The sequence below is a fragment of the Fukomys damarensis genome, unplaced genomic scaffold, assembly GCF_012274545.1.
Source record: "Fukomys damarensis isolate Sample0158 unplaced genomic scaffold, DMR_v1.0_HiC HiC_scaffold_24, whole genome shotgun sequence".
Taxonomy (NCBI): Eukaryota; Metazoa; Chordata; class Mammalia; order Rodentia; family Bathyergidae; genus Fukomys; species Fukomys damarensis.
In genome coordinates this window covers 14,858,687-14,866,264 of record NW_022900936.1, presented here as the reverse complement: position 1 = coordinate 14,866,264, position 7,578 = coordinate 14,858,687, and the positions used below count along the sequence as shown (strand labels likewise).

Below are 7,578 nucleotides of genomic sequence, written 5' to 3'. Positions count from 1 at the left end.
TATCTTTCTGTTATAAACTGGTACTGGGCTCCATCACTGAGGGATAAAGAGGAAACAACACACTCCTTCTTATATATGGGTGAACTGAGTAATAGGTCTACACTAACCAGCCACTCACAGCTTTGAATGAAATGACATGATGTTGCCAGACGTGACACAGACAGCAATTTGTGTACAGAAAACCTGGCAGTGCAGTTTGTTCTTTGTTCTTTGTGCAGTATCTCGCAATTCATCAACCTCGATTATTGACATTGGGATAATTGCTGAGGGGTGGGGGGGCTGGTGATTTAATTCAAGAAAATCTCATAAATTGAAATCTGTGCCTATCAGGAATTTGCAAAGCTATTACAGCCTAGCTTTAGAGAGAGTTATATCTGCATAATTCCTGAGTTACAAAATTTAATTTTGTAATCGAATTCTTAATGTCAGTGCCACCACGCCTGCCTCACAAGTGCAAGGTTGAACTACTACTACGATGACTAATAATAATAATAATGATAATAATAATAGCAATAATAATTTGAAAAACGTTGGCCAAGATTTCATTTAAATAAAACCATGTTTTCTAGCTAAACATCCCATATTTATCTTATATTCCAATTATCATCCTCATAAAATTTCTCTACTTTCCTGAGCATGCTTTTGGTTCTACAAAATTGCTCAAGTTGCTCCATTAAACAGATACTGGTCTCTCCAGACATCTGCCCTTTAATCTTCTGCGTGATGCTCCTCTGTTTCTACTATGCAGCATCACTGTGAGTCTCATAAAGTTAAACACTTATTCAGCAAAGATACTTATCGAAGACATGCTGGGCTCCTTATTTTTAAGAAGACAAAAAGTGCGAAAGAAGGGGGAAAAAATGAGAACCAAGACCTGCCATGTAAAGGTATGAGATCCCAATAGTGAACGTAATTGTACTGTATACCTAAAATGTACCAATAAACTCAATAAAAGGAAAAAAAGGTACAAGATCACACACACACAAAGAAGGGCAAGTGTGTGTGTTCTGCATGGACACACATGTTTTCACAGCAGAATCACAAGATTATGAATAATATTTTGAAATAATTAGGGAACTGGCTAAAAGTCAAGTACACTAAAAGAACAATTCAATTTTGGATGAAAAATATAAACAGTAGGATCCTCTAGGGATAGGTACTGTGGCCAATTTTGTTACCATCTTAATTAAATGTTCTTTGGTGTTCCTCCAAAACAGAACACTTGATGAGACAAGCCATTTCTTTGGCCCTGGGTGCGAGTTGTCAGGAAATCTTCAGATGGGTTGAGCTGTAAACAGGAACTGATAGTAATTATTAATCATTTCCTCAGCTCCAACCACAGAGTAAGCTTTTATAAAAAATTCTATCATTAAAAGATACGTCTGTGGGTAGAAATGGCTTTCAATGATCCAATTATACTGACTTTTTCTACTTTTTAAATTAATGTGATTTGTGGGAGTTGAGCTGGACCCAGTCATCTTATTGATTATAATTTCAATCATTCTTCATTGTGCACCAAATACAGCATCACCTTTCAAAGATGTTGCTCACATCTGAATGAATGATAACATACACTTAATATTCTGCAATACCTCTATCATTGCAAGCCCAAGAATTAAACTAATTTCTAGTCTTTTGAAAAACTTCTTAGTATTTGCTACCTCATCCACTTTTAGGGAAATGAGGAATTTCCATAAAATTATTTATATAGATGAAAATTATTTGCTTAGAAGATTATCAAGCAGATTTAAGATTACAACGGGGAAAGAATATCTTGTCTCTATAACTTTTTCTATAATAAATAAAAAAATAAATACTTCAAATCATTTCTTCCATTAATATTTTAATTGATAAAACTTAACAACATATTTTTTTCATGCTGTGTGGTACTTTTTGTATAAACATGTTCCAGTAATGTCTTGCTCAAGAATTTACCACAAAAAAAGAGTACCGTGGGACAAAATGATTTAAAATAATATATATTTTTAAAAATAAAAATTAAAAAATATTTATTTTTAAACAATTGCAAATTACTAATCAGCTGAGGAATATCTTATATAAATGAAATATTAAATACAATGATATATTAGTGCATTAATATTGTAGGAAAAATCTCCTTAGTAGTGATTTTTTTTTAATCTACTTGGAATGATGTAAGAGAATACCAAAATCTGGGTAGCTTGGAATCAGAGATTTATTTCTCACTTTGTAGAAGGTGGGAAAATGAAGAAAAGGCACCAGTAGAGTTGATGTTTGCAGAGGGGCCACTGCTGGGCTCAAAGATGGCTCTTCTCACTGTGTCACATAATGAAAAGGACGAGAGGTTTCTTTTATAAAGGCACGAATCCCACTAATGAGGCCCCCACCTTTACAGTGTAATCACCTCCCAAAGGCCCTGCCTCCACATACCAGCACGTTGGGGATTAGTTCTTAAGAATTTTGACACAAGCATTTAATTTGGAGCGATATTCTTTTCTGGAATGGATGTCACATGTTTCAGGAAATATCAAAACAATAGTGTTTACAATTATATGCATTACATTTTCTTACAAATATTCTATAATTTGTTTAGATTTAGGAAGTTATAGAGACAAATTTTATGTTTTCCTCAGATGCAGTTTTACATACTATTAATACAAATAGAATTCTAAAGACCAATAATATGTACATGAAACCTATCATATCATTTGTCCATAATTAACTTATGTGATTAAATGAGATAGCGCTGGCATACGGAGCTTGTCATACGCTCTAGAACTAATTAATGTGAACAGAACCAGAACAAAACTATGTTTTACTATGGCGTGAAGATATTTCTTCAAAATTCAGAATATTTGAACATAAGTTGAACTTAACTGAAGATTTTGTTTTCCCCTTCATTTTACCCATTTCCACCTTTCCACAATGCCATGAATTATGTAAGACTTTGCAATTGTGATCAAAATCATAACATTATTCCAAGGATTATAAAATAAATAGAAGTCTATGCAAGTACATCTAAATTTTTTTATTCTTATCACAATAATTCTTGTTCTGTTTTATAATGCAAACAAAAAAGAGAGAATGTACACTTACATTTACCCCAAGGAGAACAATCCCTCTTTGTTGTGTGATGCATAGTAATTTCCTTCCATATAAAAAATGATAAAACTATTCCAGAAAATTAAAGGTAAGTTAGATTGAAAATGTTAAATTATAACATCAAACATTTGGAAGTTAAAAATGCATGATCACCGGGCCGGGGATTTGGCTCCATGGCTTCGCTCTTGGCCTCACAAGTGCAAGCTCCTGAGTTCGATCCCTGGTACAGCCCAAAAAATGAATGATCACCAATCTTAGTTGATGATCATGATTCCAATTATACAATGGCAACAGTGTACTCATAGTGCAGACCAGAAAGATGGAAATAAAGCAGATCACAGACTCTGGGAGACGAAGAGGGACTTGGGACCATCCTTTCCAAGTTATTTTACGGTTTGGGTAAGAAGAACCAGGGCCTGCACATTTATTTGCTTTCCAGTTCTCTCACACAGTCCTTGTCCTGAGGCTGTTTCATAAGAAAGGATGATAGGAGCATCTGGAAGTAAGATGCACATCAGAGCATGCTGTGTGGCACATGTTCTGCAGGAAGCAATTCACATCATCTCCAGGGGGAATGTTGTTTGAAACAGTGTTATTCAGAAAGACAGTTTCTAAAAATGGATTGTAGAATCCATGAACACACAGCTATTAAATTTTAAAACAAGCCATTCCATATATGATATTTAAATAATATTTTGTACTTACCCCCAAATCACAAAGTTTCCATTCAACCCATATTGTTTGAGTTCCGCGTTCAATCATAAAACAAAACAGTGATTAAACAACAAAAAAATAAAACACAGAACTTTCCTCACAATAAACAATGACTTATTTTAATGGAAGAGAGATCTAGACATGTTTGTGTGTGTGTCCCTAAATTATAGTTTAGTTACATCTGTCTTTTCCCTTTGGGGAAAAATAAAGATGCAAATGCTCCTTTGTCTTACTGGACAGATTATTTTGTCATTTTTAAAATTTGTTTATAAAGCAAATGTTTTGAGAAACTGTTAAGAGTAAAATTTAAGCTTAAGGTTTTGTGACTGACCTTAAAATTACAGAGCTGATAGGAAAGAATAGCATAAACACATATACTACAATATATATCTTTTATAAAAATTTCTGTTAAACAAATTTCTGATTATGCTGAAGCAATTGCACACTTCAATTGAGGTAGTGCTCTTTTCTAAGGTAGAAAATCATCTAAACATATTGATAGATAGAAGATATACATAAGGCAACTTTATTTATAATTATTTTACTTAAAATTAATTTTGCATTCACGGTGTTAGATTCTTCAATTAAAAAATTATTATTCTTAACAATTGCCTTTAAAACTTTTTTTTTCTCATTGAGTTCATTGGTACATTTTAGGTATACAGTACAGTTACATTCATCATTGGGATCTTGTACATTTACACGACAGGTCTTGGTTCTCATTTTTTCCCCTTACTCCCTGCCCTCCCATCACCCTCCTCCTTTCCCCATTTACAAATACTTTATTTCCATTTTTTCATTTTCTCATGTTTTTTTTTCTTTTTCTGTATTACTAAAATAAAATTTTCAAAAGGTACATGCATGGGACACTATCAAATCATAGTGTTCTTAGGACTTTGACCAATCTATATGTCCAAAAGTAACAAGGAATTCTGATATATGTTTTATGAATAAAAAATAAGGAAAATCCTATTGTTGTGTATTTAAAGAGGAAGAACCGCTTCAACGTCCACTGTTGCTTTTTCTTACGGATTTGCCATAAAGTGTCAAATACTGTAGAAGGAGTTGATATGTTTCCTCTCAGAGTTAATTCTCATTCCATCACTTGACACAACAGTGGGTCACTTTTTGAATTGTGTCCCCCTAAAGAGATCCCTGAAGACCACTGTCTCAGAATCCAAGACAAGGTCTTCACAGAGGTAACCAAGTCAAACATGAAACCATTATGATAGATCCCAAGTAATGTTTCTGTTACTTAAGCAGGGTGGTGTGTAGCAACCCTCACAGACTGACACACTACACCTCCACTTTCCTTTGCATACCCCTCCCCAGCCTCTGCTTTTGAAGCATCTCCAATACACTATGGCAAAAATGCCTTCTGCCCAGCCAGTCACAGCAGGAAGACGGATGGCTCTTTCCCAGGGCATCTGGGTGACAGACACACCTCTTCCAGTGGTGTTTTTGTGCTGCACGAAGGACACCTCCACAAAGAAAACCAAAAGGCAGTCAACTCATAGAGAGATACTGAAACAAGAAAGGGAATGTGACAGAGGCCAACAGGAGGTAAATATTGTCAGTTACATGGCTGCTGCTAACTAGGAGTGTAGAGCTACGCACCTGAACCGCTCAGCAGTGAATTATTTTTGTCCCCTTCAGTTAAGCTCTATTGAGCTATAACTGCATTATTTTAATGAGACAGCGCTCGATGATTCTAAATAATAATTTAAGATGGATTTTTTTATTCTATTTTCAAGGATGCATATATACTTGCTTGCTTACTCCTATGCAGTTAGCATAGCAATGATACTTGAAAGAGAGTGAATGTTGCTTGGTTCTCATATCTACTCTGGGTCCTGACATGTTCAGACCATAGCATCAGAGCTGAATGCTCATTCATTTTACTCTTCCTTTTTGATCCACCTTTTCTCATCTGCTTGTGCAATGTTAGGTGAGTTAATTTTAAAACTAACTCATACTGGCTATAGGTGAAGCAGAGGTTGGTTACGTGAGTGCTGCTTCACTGCACGTCAAACGATGGAGTCAGCACAAGTTCTGTGCTCTGAATGGCAGAGGCTGAGACCAATGAAAAAGTGGAGCTGGGATGGGGGTCATAGTAGAGGGGAGGGGCTGATAACCCATCTTGACACCACCGCTCTTGGTGAGGACTCAGACAAACCATCACCAGAGCAGGATCTCAAGGGAAATGGTCACCGAAAAATGGTAGGTATATAGCGTGATGTGGAAATATCTTGCTGAGATACCAGAAACAACAAATTCCCTAGACCCTAGGTAGAATTTATAAAGTTAAACTGGATGACAAATCCCCCCTCATTTTGATCAGAGAGAAGTAAATTTGAGAGGAGTTTCCTTCAGAATGTTCTGCCCCTCTCCAGGAGGACAGACAGAAGTAAATAGACGTTTTCTGCCTCAAGGATGTTGAATACCAAATGATGTACCTTTAAATACAAGTAGGGAAAGAAACAAAAGTAGAAGTAGCTTAACCCTCTGCTTATTTCAAGCCTAGAGAAAGGATACCAGAGAGAGATATGGGATGCTATGTCTTATAATTAGTAGACAAGGTCAACTGATGTTGGCCTCTGCATAAAGAAGTCTGAGCACCAAAGACAGGGAGGACTGCTGTTTCTGGATAAACCAAAGGAGGAGTGGTTGACCAAGGAAATTCTGCAGTCCTAGTTTGTCAGTGCTGAAGATTGCATGTATGTGTTCATGTGATTAAAATGTCAGCAGAAAAGGCCAAAAACCTTCAACAAAGAAAAATCGCAAACACTCACAGATATACATGGACTGAGAAAGGAGCCAATGATGAACCAGAAAAGGGAGCAATTCCTTCCTCAAGGGTGAGTAATGGAAGACAGAAAAGGGTTCATAGGAGAAAAGGGGTCATTTCAAAGTGATTTTAAGACCAAAAAGACTGCACATATAACACTTTTGTGGCCAAGAATAGAGAAAAAGAGCAGAATTGCAAAGTAAAGAAAGAGAAAGGTCAGCATGCCCGTGAACTTGACTGCTGCTTCACTCTTTGTAGTGAGCAAGTGTAGTTAGCAAGCACAGTAGATAGGCCTCATTTTTATACTACTTTATCACATGGAATTGGGAATTTTATTTATTTTTATTTATTTATTTTTGTTTTTGCACTTGCAAGGCAGGCAGAGACATCACTGAGCTAATGCCCCAGCTAGGAATTGGGAGTTTTAAAGAGAAATTTTTATTTTTACAAAAGCAATCATGTCAGAATGAATATTTAATATTAGATAAAACTACATAAATATAAGGGGACAATGGGAGAACATAAAAATAGACATAATTATTCCATCTACACAGGGAGAGTATACTGTAGCTTTATATGTGGATCTAAAAGTTAGCAAGTAAAAGGGTATGCTAGTCAGCTTATCCATTACAATAGTCACAACTTTAAAAAAAAAAAAGGTTTAATTTGTCTCATGGTTTCTAGGGGTTTACTCCATGATAAGCTAGCTCCAAGGCAGAGAAAAGATACTTAGTTCATGGAGGCCAGGAAACAGAGCAGGGGATTGGTGCCAGAGAGGATGGTTTCTTCCAGGAAGCAGATATGGAACACCAGGCCACACCTCCATGACCCACCCAGACACATCCAGAACTGTGCTTTCCTAATCTCCTAGATCACTTCCATACCAATCAAGCTGGCATGATTAAACTAAACCACCGCAAAAGGAAATGTCTGAAAAATGGCTGTAGAGTAATTATGGATTCTAAACTCATGAATAGATGTTATGCCAATTTCAG

General features: G+C 36.0%; 1 long non-coding RNA gene across 2 annotated transcripts in view; it reads right to left on the bottom strand.

Moving 5' to 3' along the window:
• The window catches only part of LOC104851407, a 12,323-nt gene that overhangs the window by 997 nt on the left and 3,748 nt on the right, over positions 1-7,578 (bottom strand). For both annotated transcript variants that reach the window (XR_777209.1, XR_777208.1), the window contains one exon: positions 2,206-2,295. This is a non-coding gene — a long non-coding RNA (uncharacterized LOC104851407). The remainder of the gene's footprint in view (positions 1-2,205; positions 2,296-7,578) is intronic.